This window comes from Heterocephalus glaber, unplaced genomic scaffold (genome assembly GCF_053883595.1).
Source record: "Heterocephalus glaber isolate CG9 unplaced genomic scaffold, H.glaber_assembly_v1.0 deba00000896, whole genome shotgun sequence".
NCBI lineage: Eukaryota > Metazoa > Chordata > Mammalia > Rodentia > Bathyergidae > Heterocephalus > Heterocephalus glaber.
In genome coordinates, this window is record NW_028258170.1 from 3,571,246 (window position 1) to 3,588,073 (window position 16,828).

The window sequence follows — 16,828 nt, forward strand, 5'->3', positions numbered from 1 at the left end:
GAGACTAGATGTAAATCTGGAAACTTGAAAACTGCTGAAATAACTCATAGGAAACCCTAGAAGTTGTAGGCACAGTCACAGACTTTCTAAACAGCACACAGTGGCCTCAGGAGGTAATATAATGAATGCTCAAAAGGGACTATATCAAATTAAAAAGCCAACTGAAGAGGCAACACACAGAATGAAAGGAAATTAGAGCTAGCTATTCTTCTGGTAGAATACAATTATGTTTTATCAAAAAATTAATACCTGTAGATGAAAAAAAATTCCAAACAATAAAATGGTAATTGAGCAGATAATTTTTAAAAAGAGAATTAAAAATATCTAATATGTCTATGAAACAATATTCAACAACTCTAACAATTATGAATATGCTAATTAAAACAATAACAGTCCATCTCATACCAATCAGAATGCCTAACAAAGTTAATAAAATAAATGAAGGTTGGCAAGGATGAGAGAGAAATGTGCCCTCTCTTTTGTTGGGAAGGTAAACTAGTACAATCAGTTTGGAAATCTGTATGGACTTAAAAAAAATAAACAGGGAAATGCTATTTTATCCAGTTATGAGAAAATGTCAAATGGATGATACAGCAGCCCATAATACTAACAAAATAAGCCATTCTCAGAATTCTATATATATCACACTGCCTCTTATATTTAGAACTTAAAAATAAATGAATAAGAGATGGAAGGAAACTAGAAAATCACTTTGCACAATTGAGGAAGTGAATCCGGGAATAGGGGAGGTAAATTTGTAATTAGATGAAAATATATCATATTCATATATTCATATAGCACAACAAAACTCATTATACTGTATTACTAATTTTGCTACTATTTAAAAACATTGTACATTGCATATTCAACTGCTGAAAGGAAGGCACAAAGATATGAGGAAACAATAATTTTATCTAAATGCAAAATTAAGAATGGACTGTTCTATAGAATTGGCATTAGAAAATGGTAATTGATGGCATAATAATCACCTGTGAAGGAAGAAGACCTCATGTGGTCTCATTTTCCATGTTCTCCCAGGCCTCTTTATACAGCAGTTCCTTCCATGAGTACACTTCAAAGCACTTCTAGAGTTGTGGTTAGATGACCTATTTCCACATGAGTTAGGTCATAGAATTTCTTTGTGGACAGCTTGTGCACAGAAATGGTGGTAGAAGGCCAGAGAGCTATTTCCAGGTTATGAGGTATTTGCTAGGACAGGCATTTTACTGTGTATGACTTTAAGAATGAATGGAAATTGATAGAGCCACCTTTGAGGGTGAAAGCAGATCCTGAGAAGTGTTACTAGAGGAAGGTTAGAGAGATATTGCTGCTGAGGTGCTTCCCAACTGCTTAATATCAAAGTTCTCAGCCTTCCAAAGAGATGTACTTTGTGGTGCTATGTTCTGATGTGTAATAATTTTTCCAAATGGAACTCCCATAGAAGTTTCACAAAAATTGAGTTTAGCAATTGGTATGGGCAGGATAGTGGGTTAGTAAATGGATGGTAAACTATTCATACAGGGACAGAGGCAGATATAGGAAGAAGAATAGGGAAACAGAAAAGAACTGACTGAAGAATATTATCCAATCCAAGCACATAAGGACAAGCATAACTCATTCATTCAATTACATTTCTTTTAATAAATTTGTAAGTCAAACACACATACCAGGCACATTTGCAAGTCTTCAAGATACAACTCTGTGGCTGATCAGACACATTATCTAGCTTCATCAACTTGACAGCAGCATATTAGTTGATGTAAATTGTAACCAAAACACTCAACCAAAGTAATAGTATAGGGAACCTCCATCACGTGGACACCAGAGCCCTCAGAGCTCACCACATGTGCTTCTTGGTATCCTAACCCACACTGAAGAGGCACAGAGGGGCCATTAATGCCATGGTTATGAGCTCCAGAAGATAGAGCAGAAATGACCATCAGAGAGAGGGCCTCTCCCAGGATCCTCAATGAAAATTGAAGCCTACTGGAAAAGTGAAGAAAATCTATGCAATAAAGGTACACTGTACCACCGTGATTGGTAAATTGATGGGATCAGCATCTCCCATAGAAACCCAGGCTCACTTGGGCATAGAACAGCTGGATCCTGCAGTAGAACCTTGCAGAGTTCAATCCTACAAGGGGTCAGGGAGCTCAACGTGGGCCTTGCAGCCAGAAATAAGCCTGAATCTCAGTGAACTACAGCTGGCTTACTAAAACTAATTAACTTAGGGTCTGTGCACTGCTGCCCACATTGCCTACCAGGACAACAAAGACGTACTTTGAGGGAGGTCCTTTATATTTTTTTCTTTTTTCTTTTCTTTTCTCTCTCTCCCTTCTTGTTCTGCATCTCTCTCTTTGTTCCTGTTCCTGTCCTATTTTAGATTGTTTTTCTCTCTCTTCCCTTCTCTCAACTGTCACTATTCTTACAGGAAGGTGACAGTTTTTAGCTTCCCTTTGGCTCTTTGTTTGTTCTGCTCTTGTCTCTGTTCCTTCATTCTGTCTTTTCCTCTTGTCTCCAACAGTCTCCCAAAATTTGCAAGACCTTTCTGTGTACTCTAGCCTCACTTCTAACCTTGTTCTCTCCTTCTATCTCTCCATATCTCCTTCCCCAACCCCTCCTAAATGCTTATCCTGAAGGGTAAATTTGCTGTATTGAAGGGTTTATTTACTACATATTTTGAGCTGATCCTCTATTTTGATCTACCTCACATGGTCAAAGGTGACAGATTAATTGCTACCATAAATTGTCATTTTACAAGCTGTGTTTGAAACTATTTGTTAATGCTGATGTAGCAATTGGGCTAATGTGTCACATTTAATCTAATCAGCTGTCCTCCCTGGTATACTGAAAATGAGATTGCCTAAGAGTCATTAGAGACTCAAAGCCTAAAAAGACCAGCTATACCCGAAATATATCTCTGAGAAGCAATCACTCCATAGAGGCTCTAAATACCAGTAATAAAGATATTCAAAATAAGAAATATTGGAGTATAAGCCCAGGATTTAAAGCAAAAAACAGCACCAACAACAGAATTAAAAATGAGAAGACACCTTGGCAGGACACAAACACAGACTTCCAGCTCACCAAAGGCAAATTCTCAGGGAAATGAGGTGGAAAAATATGATAATCAACCACCTGGACACCCTGAACTGATAGCACTGGAAGTAACAAAACAGATGAATGAGGCTCCAGAAAAATTCAAAACAGAAATAATTTCCCAGATAACTACAAAGATGATGAGCAGAGTGAAAGGCATGATTAGAGGCTCTAGAACAAAAACAGACAAAAAAATAGATGAGCTCAGGACCATGATGGAAGCCATGAATGCCCAGCATAGGAAAGAAATGGAATCCATGAGACAGATTCAAACAGGTATTCAGGAGATTAAAAACTCTATTGAAAGTATTCACTGCAGATTGAATGAATGAGAAGATAGAATATCAAATATAGAAGACAACATTGCACTTAGTGACCATGAAAAGAGAGATTTTTAAAATTAGTAAGGGACCTTAACAAACCCATCCAGCAGCTGCTAGATGATGCAAAGAAGAATAATGTAAGACAGATAAGAGTCCACAAAAAAAGCAGAAGAAAAGACAAATGACTTAAAAAATCTGTTCACAGAATCAATGTCAGAAAACTTTCCAAACAGAGGAAAAAATTTGACTTATAGATAAGTGAAGCATATAGAACTCCAACTAGCCATGATCAAAAAAATCTACACCTAGACACAAAGAAAATTCAACAGAAAAACAAAATTCTACAAGCAGTTAGAGAAAAGAAACAAATCACACACAAAGAAAACCCCATCAGAATCAGAGTGGACTTTTCAACACAAAACCCTCAAGTCAAGGAGAACTTGGAGCAAAGTATTTCAAGCCCTAAAAGAAAATAACCTCCAACCTAGACTGTTGTATCCTGCAAAATTGTCTTTCAAAATTTATGGAGAAATTAGGTACTTCCACGACAAAGAACACCTGAGAAACTTCATGAATAGCAAACAAGCACTCCAAACAATTCTAAACAATAGCCTAGGAAAAGACAATGAGAGTCACAACTCCATGAGGACCAACAGAGCAAAGCAATTAGGCAAGGCAAGAAATTAAAGGGAAAGGAGAAAAAAATAAAAAATATAAGAGCCAATAACAGTAAAATATCATGAAAGGATGAGTCAATACGTATCAGTTATAACTATCAATGTTAATGGCCTCAACTCACCAATCAAAATAAATAGACTGGCTTCCACTTCCATTGTGCTGTCTGCCAAGCCAGTGGATGTGCAGCAATAATATGTCTGCTCTGATGCCAGCCATCATGCCCACTGCCTAGAAGGCCACTGACATGGTTATTTTCCTTCATGGATTTGGAGATACTGGGCATGGATGGGCAGAAGCCTTTGCAGGTATCAGAAGTTCACATATCAAATATATCTGCCCACATGCACCAGTTATGCCTGTAATATTAAATATGAACATGGCTATTTTTTGTTGGTTTGATATCATTGGGCTTTCACCAGATTCTCGGGAGAATAAACCTGGAATTAAATGGGCAGCAAAAAATGTAAAAGCTTTAATAGAGCAAGAGGTGCAGAATGACATTCCATCTAACAGAATTATTTTGGGAGGATTTTCTCCAGGAGGAGCTTTATCTTTATACACTGCTCTAGCCACTCAGCAGAAACTGGCAGGTGTCACTGCACTTAGTTACTGGCTTCCACTTTGGGCTTCATTTCTCAGGGATCTATCAGTGATGTTAACAAAGAGATTTCTATTCTCCAGTCCCATGGAGATTTCAGCCCTTTTGTTCCCCTATTGTTTGCTTCCCTTACTGTTGAAAAACTAAAATTGTTGGTATATCCAGCCAATGTAATCTTCAAAATGCATGGAGGTATGACACATAGTTCATGTCAACAGAAAATGATGGATGTCAAGCAATTCATTGATAGACTTCTACCTCCAATTGACTGACTACAGAGGCCTTGTTTAGAAGTACACCAGCATCATTGTAGTAGAGTCTAAACTTTTTCCCATTCCCAATCTTAAAACTTCTAATGTTTGCAGTGTGAAAATGTTTTGCAAATACACATCAATGTTATATAATAAATAACATTTCCTTATGGGAAATTTATGATCTTTTAAGTTTCTATACATGTATTTGTATAATGTGATCCAGAACATGCCAGTATTAAAATAGGTGAGGTAGCTAGGTTGTTTTTCCCAAAAATAATTCAATAAAAGAATACAATGCTGCAACAAGATTTTTTTATTACCTCACTTGAAAAATTAACAATATGCTAATGATAACTTGTTCAGGTAAAATGAACAGTTTAGGTATAAGTGATTTATGCATGCTGTGACTTAGTGTATGGATTTATTCCAAAATTACTTAGTCACCAGGCAATGTCTGTGTTTTTCTATATATGTTCATTGCACATAATGATTGTAATACATAAGAATTACATGTTATTACATTATTCTTGATAATAGGGATAATGCTTTTGTCAGTAAAGAGTAACATGTCTTTTTTCATTTTATGGCCCCTTTATTTGGGGGACTAGTTTTTCTTTTTCTTGATAGTATTTTTATTTAATATTCTCTCTTCTCAAGAAAAAAAGTTTCATGATTATCCTTCATAACAAACCAAATATATTGCCTCCCTGCCATATACATGCAATGTCAACACATGCTGTAATTTTACATTCTGAATTACAGATACATGATATTTGAAATCTCTATAACTTTAAAAGAAACCAAACATTACTTAAACTACTTATATATTTCAAATGATTATACTTTATTTCAAATTGAGACTTATTTAGTAATTTAGAATCTTCAATTTGGATGATAAAATCTTATTTTTTCAGTAAGAAGTTGAATGAATAATTAGATCATATTCTTTAATGTACAGAAATATTTAAGACTGATTTTAAAAAGTAATTCCTTGTTGAGTCTCCTTGCTGCATTATTTTCTGTACATATGTTTGAAACCAACTACTGTAGAAAACAATCCATTAGAAAAAAATTGCTTTATTTTTGTCTGCCAATGATCTTATTTGAAATTTTCACTTCAAATCATTTTTAAAAATCAGCCCTTTGTGCAAACATAAAACAAATCATTTGATTTTAAATAGTCAAAATTTCCAGATTAATAGTAAAAAATTATTTGAAAACAAATTTTGGGATAATATACGTTAATCAGAATCCTATAAATATGGTATAGGGCCAGGATTTAGCTCAGTGATTCTGCTGCCTGCCCAGAAAGCACAAGGTCCTGAGTTTGATCCTCAGTAACAATAAATAAATAAATAAATAAATAAATAAATAAGGTATAATTACCATACCGTTTAAAATGTAGCAAAAATATATGCTTAATATTTCTGAACTATGTTAATTTCTGCTGTATTTCAACTTAGCACAACAATTTTAAGAATGCATCTTTATGGTGCAAATTGATCATGGAAATAATATGGTAATAGACTACATAGAATGTTTATAATGAAGCCACATGTTTATCTCGATTTAAAAGTTTCAAACAATCATTTACTATGTCATTCTGCTTTACCCTGAAGAACTATAGACTTATTTCAGTTTTACAAATCAGTAAGATCTTATTTACAGCAGCAAATATCCTGTTGAAATGTTGTGCTGCAATGTGTGACAATGTAAATGTTTTTCATAGTTTCTATCAATGTGAAATAAAATCTAATTCTGACTTCATTGTGAAAAGACAAATAGACTGGCAGAATGGATTTAAAAGCAAAATCCAACAGTACGCTATATACAAGAAACACAATTCAAAAAGAAATTCATAGACTGAAAGTAAAAGGATACAAAACAGTTCTCATTGTGACAGGAACCCACAAAAAAGCAGGGGTAGCTATTTCATTTGCAGACAAGGTAGATTTCAAACTAAAACTAAGAGGGACAAAGAAGGTCACTACATCCTTGTAAAGGGAACAATCTAAGAAGAGATGACATTCATATATATATATATACACTAAACACTAGTGCTCCTAACTATACAAAACAAATATTAAGGGACATGAAAAACCAAATAAGCAGTAATACAGTAGTAGTGGGAGATCTCCACTGTCACAAATAGACATATCATCTAGATAGAAAGTCAACAATGAAATAATAGAAAAGAACCAAACTTTTGAACAAATGGCCTTAATAGATGACTACAAAGTGTTCCACCCCATAAAATCAGAATATACATTCTTTTTGACTGCTCACAGATCATTCTTTAAAGTAGACCACATGGTAGCTCATAAGGCATGCTTAAATGGATGCAAAGGAATATCACCTGTATATTACCAGACCAAAAATTGGAGGACAATAGCATAAGAAACCACAAGAACCCCACAAACACATGGAAATTGAATAACACTCTCCTGAGCAACCAATGGGTCACAGAGGAAGTTAAAGAAGAAATTAGAGAGTTTCTACAAGTAAATGACAATCCCAATACTATTTACAGGAATCTATGAGACACAATGAAAGCAGTTTTAAGAGGGAAATTCATAGCAGTGAATGCCCATACCAGGAAAACAGAGAGCTCAAATAAACAACCTAATGCTGAACCTAAAGCTTCTAAGATATGAAGAGCAAGACAAACCCAAACGCTCATAAAAGAAAGGAAGTTATAAAGATCAGAGCAGAAAACAATGCAATGGAGACTAAGAGAACAATCCAAAAAATCAATGACTTGAAGAGATTTTTTCAAAGAATAAATAAAATCGATAAACCCTTAGCCAACCTTATCAAAAAAGGCAAGAAAAGGCTCAGATCCATGCAATTAAGAACAAAAAAGAAGTCACAACAGATCCAGTAGAAATCCAGAGGATCATCAATACCTACTTCAAGAAACTGTACACTAACAAAATGGAAAACACAGAAGAAATTGACAGATTCCTAGATATACATGAATTACCAAAGTTGAACAAAGACATAAAAATTCTAAACACCCCAATTACAATCAGTGAAATTGAAACGGTAATTTAAAATTTACCAACAAAGAAAAGCCCAGGTTCTGATGGCTTCACTGTTGAATTCTATAAGATATTTAGAGAAGAATTATTGCCACAACACTTTAAACTCTTCAGTGAAATTTAAAGGGATGAAATACTACCAAATTCATTCCTAGAAGCAAGTGTTACTTTGATTCCCAAACCAGGGTAAGACCCATCCAAAAAAGGCAATTATGGGCCAATCTCCCTAATGAACATAAAGGCAAAAATCCTCAATAAGATACTGGCAAACAGAATACAGTGTGTCATCAAGAAGATCATATACCCAGACCAACTTGGATTTACCCCAGGGATGCAAGGATGGTTCAACATACATAAAACAAAAAATGTAATACACTATATTAACAGAGCCAAAGACAAAAACCATATGATCATCTCAATAGATGCAGAAAAAGAATTTAACAAAATCAAACATCCATTTATGATTTTAAAAAAAAAGACCTACAGAAAATAGAAATAAAATGTCATTATCTCAACCCAACTAAGGCTATCTATGAAAAACGAACAGCCAGCATAATACTAAATGGTCAAAAACTTAAAACTTTCACAGTAAAAACAGGAATAAGACAAGGATGTGCATTATCATGACTTCTGCTCAATATAGTACTTGAAACATTAGCCACAGCAATTAGACAAGAGAAAGAAATAAAAGGAATAATGATAGGAAAGGAAGAAGTTAAAGTGTCATTATTTGCTGATGATATGATACTCTACATAGAAGACCTGAAAACTCTGCCAAAAGAGTTGATTGACAGATCAACTAGAGATTGACTCTCCTAGACTTAATTGACAGATTCAGTAGATCAGCTGGATCCAAGGTCAACACTCAAAGATCAACAGCATTCTTGTACACAAATCACAGACTCACTGAGAGAGAAATGAGAGAAACGATTCCTTTCACAATAGCACCCCCCACAAATGAAATATCTAGGACTTGATCTAAAGAGAGAAGCAGAAGACCTCTACATTGAAAACTGCAGCACTCTGAAAAAAGAGATTGAACAGGATATAAGAAATGGAAAGACATCCATCATTCCTGGGTAGGAAGAACCAATATAGTGAAAATGGCCATACTTCCAAAACTGGTATATAGATTCAATGCAATCCCAATTGAAAAGACAACATTATATTTCACAGAGCTAGAGAAAACAATCCAAAAATTCATTTGGAACCAGAAGAGACCTAGAAAAAAAAGCTATTCTAAGCAACACAGACAGAGCAGGGGGTATCACAATACCCAACTTGAAGCTATACTACAAAGCAACTGTGAAAAAAACAGCATGGTATTGGCAAATAAACAGGCCCAAGGATCAGTGGAATAGATTAGAAGATGCAGAAACAAATGCAGACATACTCAACCACCTCATCTTTGAAAAAGGAGCCAACCATCCTCACTGGAGCAAAGATAGCCTATTTAATAAATGGTGTTGGAAAAACTGGATTTCAACTTGCCAAAGATTAAAATTAGACTCATATCTATCACCATGAACTAAACTAAAATTGAAGTGGATTAAAAATCTAAATATTAAACCAGAAACACTAAACTTGCTGGAAGATAAGTTAGGTAGAACTCTCAATGACATTGGCAAAGGAAAAGACTTCATGAACAAAACCTCAGTAGCATGGGAACTAACACAAAGAATCAACAACTGGGATCTCATCTTATTAAAAAGCTTCTGCACTGCAAAAGAAACCACCAATAGAGCCAATAGACAACCTACAATGTGGGAAAAAAATTTTAGCAGCTGTACATCAGACAAAGGACTACTATCTAGAATATACAAAGAATTGAAAAAAATCAGACCCCCCAAATTCAAAGTCCCAATTCAAAAATGGGCATCTGAAATGAACAGACATTTCCCAGACAAAGAAATAAAAGCAGCAAACAAATATATGAAAAAATGTTCAACATCACTGGTCATTCGAGAGATGCAGATGAAAACAACACTGAGATTCCACCTCACCCCAGAATGAATGGCTGCTATCAAAAAATCAACAAATAATAAATGTTGGTGGGGGTGTCAGGAGAAAGGAACCCTTCTCCATCGTTGGTGGAAGTAAAGACTGGTGCAATCACTGTGGAAATCAATATGGAGATATCTCAAAAAGCTAGGATTAGGGGTCCTATTTGACCCAGCTATTCCCCTGCTAGGTATCTTCCCAAAAGAATTAAAAGAATCATACCACAGAGATATGTGTACAGCCATGTTTACAGCGGCACAGTGTGTAATAGCTAAAGCTTGGAAACTGCCCAAGTGCCCATCAACTGGAGACTGGATAAAGAAAATATTTTTTATATAAAATGTAGTACTACTCAGCCATAAAGAATGAGAAATTAGAGACATTTATAGCTAAATGGATGCATATTAAGGACATACTCTTAAGTGTGATAAATAGGACATGTGTAAATACTGAATATTTTCTCTGGTATGAGAAGCTGAAAATGTAAATAATTTGCTTGAAAGAAAGGTGTTTATTAATCATTAGCTCCAGAGTAGGTAATGGAGCCTGTTATACCTCAAATCTCTACCTCCCCATACTTGATAGGGAATAGCTGAGTCAAATGGGACCTCTAATCCTAGCTCTTTGAGGTATCTCCATACTGATTTCCACAGTGGTTGCCCCAGTCTACACTCCCACTAACAGTGGAGAAGAAGGGTTCCTTTCTCCCCACAGCCCCACCAGCATTTGTTATTGGTTGATTTCTTGATAGCAGCCATTCTTTCTAGGATGAGGTAGAATCTCAGCCTTGTTTTCATTTGCATCTTTCAAATGATCAGTAATGTTGAAACTTTTCTCATATTTTTATTTGCTATTTCAACTTTGTCTGAGAAATGTCTGTTCATTTCTGATGCCCATTTTTGGATTAGGTCTTTAAATTTAGGAAGTTTGATTTTTGTAAGTTCTTTATATATTTTAGATAGTAGATCTTTGTCTGAGGAACAGCTGGGAAAAATGTTTCCCACATTGTGTATTGTCCCTTCATGCTGTTAGTGGTTTCTGTTGCTGTACAGAAGCTTTTTAATAACAAGAGATCCCACTTGTTGATTCTTTGTGCTAGTTCAGGTGTGATTGAGGTTTTGTTCATGAAATCTTTTCTAACACTAAATAGTCTTCAAAAGTTCTATCTAACCTCTCTTCCAGAAGAGTGTTTCTGTTTTAATATTTGGATCTTTAACCCATTTTGATTTTAGTTTAGTGCATGGTGAGAGATATAGGTCTAGTTTTAATCTTTGGCAAGTTGAAACCCAGCGTTTCCAGTACCACTTATTAAAGAGGCTACCTTTCCTCTAATGAAGTTTTTTGGCTCATTTGTCAAAGACGAGGTGGCTGAGTGTGTCTGGAGTTCTTTCTGCATCTTCTAATCTGCTCCATTCATCCTCGGTTCTGTTTCTTTGCCAGTATGATGGTGTTTTTTCAATCACCATAGCTTTGTAGTGTAGTTTCAAGTTGGCGATTGTGATATCCCCTAACTTGTCTTTGTTGCCTAGAATTACTTTTGCTATTGTAGATCTCTTCTTGTCCCAGATGAATTTTTGGAATGTTTTCTCAAGTTCTGTGAAGTATGCTGTTGGAATTTTAATTGGGATTGCATTGAATCTATATAGAAGTTTTGGAAGTATGTCCATTTCCACTACATTTGTTCTTCCTACCCAGGATCAAGGCATGTCTTTCCAAAGAAATGGACAGATTATTAGATCTCTGTTCTTATTTTTTTTCAATTCCCCTTCCCTCCCTTCAATGCCTCCACACCTCCCAATTTACATTAGCTTGGTTTCCATTTTTTCCTTGTCCCCCCCTTTTTATTTTTTTTCCTTACCCTAATTTCTTTCTCCCACCCATCCTTCCTTGTTCTCCTTCCCTTTGAACATTTTCTTCTATTGTCATTTTCACTATATTGTGTCTTTCTACTCAGGAGCAAGGAATATTTTTCCATTTTCTGATATCCTCTTCAATCTGTTTTCAGAGTGCTACACTTTAAAGAGTAGAGGTCTTTGATTTATTTTATTAGGTTGATTCCTAGAAATTTCATTTTTTAAATGCTATTGTGAATGAAGTTGTTTCACCAATTTCTCTTTTAGTGAGTCTGTTGTTCATGTGTAGGAAAGCTATTGACTTTTCCATGTTTACCTTGTGTCCAGCTACTTTACTGAATTTGGTTATTAAGTCTAGAAGACTTTTGATGGAGTTCTTTGGGTCTTTCATATTGAGTATCAAGTCACCTGCAAATAATGATAATTTGACTTCTTCATTTTCTATTTTTATTTTTTTCATTTCTTTCCCTTGTCTAATTGCTGTGCCTAATATTTCCAAAACTATGTTGAACAAGAGTGGTAATAGTGGACATCCTTGTCTTCTTCTTGCTTAGAGTATGAAGGATTTCAATTTTTGGCCATATAGTGTGATATTGGCTGTTGGGTTTTTTTAATGGCTTTTATCAGGTTGAGATAGAGACCAACTATTCCAATTTTATGTAGGGTTTTTATCATGAATATGTGTTGGATATTGTTGAATGCTTTTTCTTCATATATTGAGATGATCTTATGGTTTTTGTCCTTGGCTCTATTAATATAGTGAATAACATTTATTGAATTGTGTATGTTGAACCATCCCTGTATCCCTGAGATAAATTTCACTTGGTCAGCATTTATGATCTTCTTGATGATCTTCTGCATTCTGTTTGCCAGTATCTTATTGAGAATTTTTGAATCTATGTTCATTAGTGGGATTGGCCTATAGTTCTCTTTTTCAGTTGAGTCTTTCTCTGCTTTGGGCACCAAGATGATACTTGCTTGATGCTAAATCACCCTGCAGCAGACAGGCAGGTCTTCCCATGACCTACCGAGGTCCTGAGTCACAGAGAGCATGCCGAATCAGCCTGCTGCAGACATGCAGGTCTGTGCACACCCTACCAAGGTCCTCAGTCACACAGAATATGCCAAATCAGCCCGCTGCACACAGGAAGGTCTGTGCATGCCCTACCAAGGTCCTGAGTCATGCAGAAGACACTGAATCACCCCACTGCAGACAGGCAGCCACCTGGTTTGACACTACAAAGATGCAGAAGACACCAGACCACCAGACTAATGTACTGAGTACCGCTGTTCCCAGCCCAGAGGTAGCGGCTTGTGAGCCATCATCCCACTGTGCCTGGTCAAGAGAATGGGGCTTACTGGTCACCATCCCTCCCCCTGCTCCCAGCCCAGAGGAAAGGGCTTTTGGGCCACCTACTGTCCCACTGCTCCTGGCCCAGAAGAATGGGCTTCCAGGCCACCATCCCTCCCACAACTCCCAGCCTAGAGGTAGGGGCTTCTGAGCCAACACCACACTGCTCCTGGCACAGAGGGAGGGGCTTCTGAGCCACCATCCTACTGCTCCTGGTCCAGAGGAAGGGGCTTCCTGGCCACCATCACTCCAGCTACTCCAAGCCCACAGGAAAGGGCTTTTGGGTCACCATCCCTACTGCAGCTCGTGGCCCCAGGCCCACCTCACCCAGCTCAGAGGAGGTAATCTGTACAGGCACTAACAGCTCCTTGGCCCAGTCAAAATAAGAAAACACATAAATAAGACTCAAAACCAGACTTCCAGATCACCTACAGCAACCCCAAAGGGAAATGAGATGGAACACTCTGATACTCAATCACCTGGACCCACTCAACTGGCAACAAAAGGGGATCTGGAAAAATGAAATCAGAAATAATTTCTGAGATAACAGGAGAAATTGTGCCCCTAGTGCAAGACATGATTAATAAATCTAGAGAGGAGCTCAGGAACATGATGGAATCCCAACATAAGAAACAAATGGAATCCTTAAAACAGATGCAAATAGATTTCCAGGACATGAAAAACTCCATTGAAATTCTACACAGCAAAATGAGCCAATGTGAGGACAGAATTTCAGATATAAAGATAAGATTGCAATTAGTGACCAGGAAAAGAAAAATTGCTTCAAAATTATAAGGTAACATGAGAAATCAATCCAGCAGCTGCTAGATGATGCAAAGAAGAATAACATAAGACTGATTGGACTCAATGAAGAAACAGGAGAGAGTGGAGATGACATAAAAAAATCTCTTCACAGAAATAAAGGCAGAAAACTTCCCAAGCAGGGGAAAAGAGCTTGACATACAGATAAGTGAGGCATATAGGACTCCAAATAGCCTTGATCAAAAAAAATCTACACATAGGCATATAATTGTTAAGATTCCAGAAACTCAACAGAAGAACAAAATTCGCCAAGCAGTCAGAGAAAAGAAACAAATCACATACAAAGGAAAGCCCATCAGAATCACAGCAGACTTCTCAACACAAATCATCAAGGCAAGAAGAGCTTGGACTGACATATTCCAAGCCCTAAAAGAAAACAGCCTCCAGCCCAGATTGATGTACCCTGCAAAACTATCTTTCAAAATGGATGGAGAAATAAGATACTTTCAAGACAAAGAGCACCTTAGGAACTTCGTGAATTCCAAACCAACACTCCAAAGAATTTTACACAATATCCTAGGAACAGACATTGAGGATCACAACCCCAGGAAACAAAGCAGAATGAACCCATCTGGCATGACAAGAAATTAAATGTAAAGGAGGAGAACGCAACAAAAAGAAGAAGACATGGCAATGACAAGTCAATACGTTTCAGTTATAATCATCAACATTAATGGTCTCAATTCACCAATGAAAAGAAATACACTGGCAGAATGGGTCAAGAAGAAAAATCCAACAATATGCTGCATACAAGAAACACACTTCATTCAAAAGGAAACTCATAGACTGAAAGTTAAAGGGTAGAAAACAATACTGCATGGGACAGGAACTTGAAAGAAAGCAGGAGTAGCTATCCTCTTTGCAGATCAAGTGATTTCAAACCAACACTGATTAAGAGAGATGAAGAAGGACACTACATCCTTGTAAAGGGAACAATCCAAGAGGAAGAGATGACAATCATAAATACCTATGCACCAAACACTAGTGCACCAAACTATATAAAACAAATACTAACGGACATGAAAAGTCATATATACACTAATACAATTGTAGTGGGGGACCTCAACACCCCACTGTCAAGAATAGATAGATCAACTAGACTAAAAATAAGTAATGAAATACTAGAACTCAATCAAACTCTTGAACAAATGAACTTAAAAGATGTTTACAGAGTCTTCCACTCCCACAAAATCAGAATACACATTCTTCTCAGCTGCATATGGGACTTTCTCCAAAATAGACCACATATTCACACATAGAACATGTTTAAGTAAGTGCAAAGGAATTGAAGTTATCCCCTGTATATTATCAGACCATAGTGCGATGAAATTGGAGATCCACAGCAAAAGAAACTCAAAAAATTTCCTGAAAATGTGGAAATTGAACAACACACTTCTGAATGACCAATGGGTCACAGAGGAAATTAAAGAAGAAATCAGACAGTTCCTTCAATTAAATGACAATGACAATACAACACACCGGAATCTATGGGACACAATGAAAGCTGTCTTACAAGGGAAATTCATAGCAATGAATACACATACTAGGAAAACAGAACGAGCCCAATTAAACAACCTGATGCTCCACCTCAAGCTTCTAGAAAAAGAAGAGCAGGACAACCCCAAAGCTCATACAAGGGAAGAAATTATAAAGATCAGAGGAGAAAGCAATACAATGGAGACTAAGAGAATAATACAAAAAAATCAATGAAGCCAAGAGTTAGTTCTTCGAAAGAATCAACAAAACTGATGAACCTTTAGCCAACCTTGTCAGAAAAAGGAAAGAAAAGGCCCAAATTCATGCAATTAGGAATGAAAAGGGTGAAATGACAACAGACCCAGCAGAAATCCAGAGGATCATCAATACCTATTTCAAGAACCTATACAAAATAAGATGGACAACACAGAAGAAATGGACAGATTCCTAGATACATATGAATTATCAAAGTTGAACAAAGACCTAAAAATTCTGAACAACCCAATATCAACCAATGAAATTGAAACTGTAATTAAAAACTTATCAACTAAGAAAAGCTCAGGCCCTGATGCCTTCACTGCTGAATTCTCCAAGACATTTAGAGAGGAACTGCTGCCACTACTGTTTAAACACTTCAGTGAAATTGAAAGGGAAGCAATACTCCCAAATTCATTCCTGGAAGCAAGCATCGCCTTGATCCCCAAAGCAGAGAAAGACCCAACTGAAAAAGAGAACTATAGGCCAATCTCACTAATTAACATAGATGCAAAAATCCTTAAGAAGATACTGGCAAGCAGAATGCAGAAGATCATCAAGAAGGTCATACACCCTGATGAAGTGGGATTCATCCCAGGGATGCAGGGATGGTTCAATATATGAAAATCAATTAATGTAATACACTATATCAATAGAGCCAAGGACAAAACCCATATGATTATCTCGATAGATGCAGAAAAAGCATTTGACAAAATCCAACATGCATTTATGATAAAAACCCTACAAAAAATTGGAATAGATGGTCTCTACCTCAAACTGATAGAAGACATCTATGAAAAATCAACAGCCTATATCGTACTAAATGGTCACAAACTGGAATCCTTCACACTAAAATCAGGAAAAAGACAAGGATGTCCACTATCACCACTCTTGTTCAATATAGTTCTGGAAACATTAGCCATGGCAATTAGACAAGAGAAAGAAATAAAAGGAATAAAGATAGGTAATGAAGAAGTCAAAGTGTCATTATTTGCAGATGACATGATACTCTATATAGAAGACCCCAAGAACTCCACCAAAAGTCTTCTAGACTTAATAACCAAATTCAGTCAAGTA

The 16,828-nt window shown here is 36.4% G+C and overlaps 1 pseudogene; it reads left to right on the forward strand.

The window, feature by feature from the left end:
- The first annotated feature begins 4,385 nt into the window (after positions 1 to 4,385).
- On the forward strand, positions 4,386 to 4,970 carry LOC101719753 (acyl-protein thioesterase 1-like; annotated as a pseudogene).
- Positions 4,971 to 16,828: the final 11,858 nt, after the last annotated feature.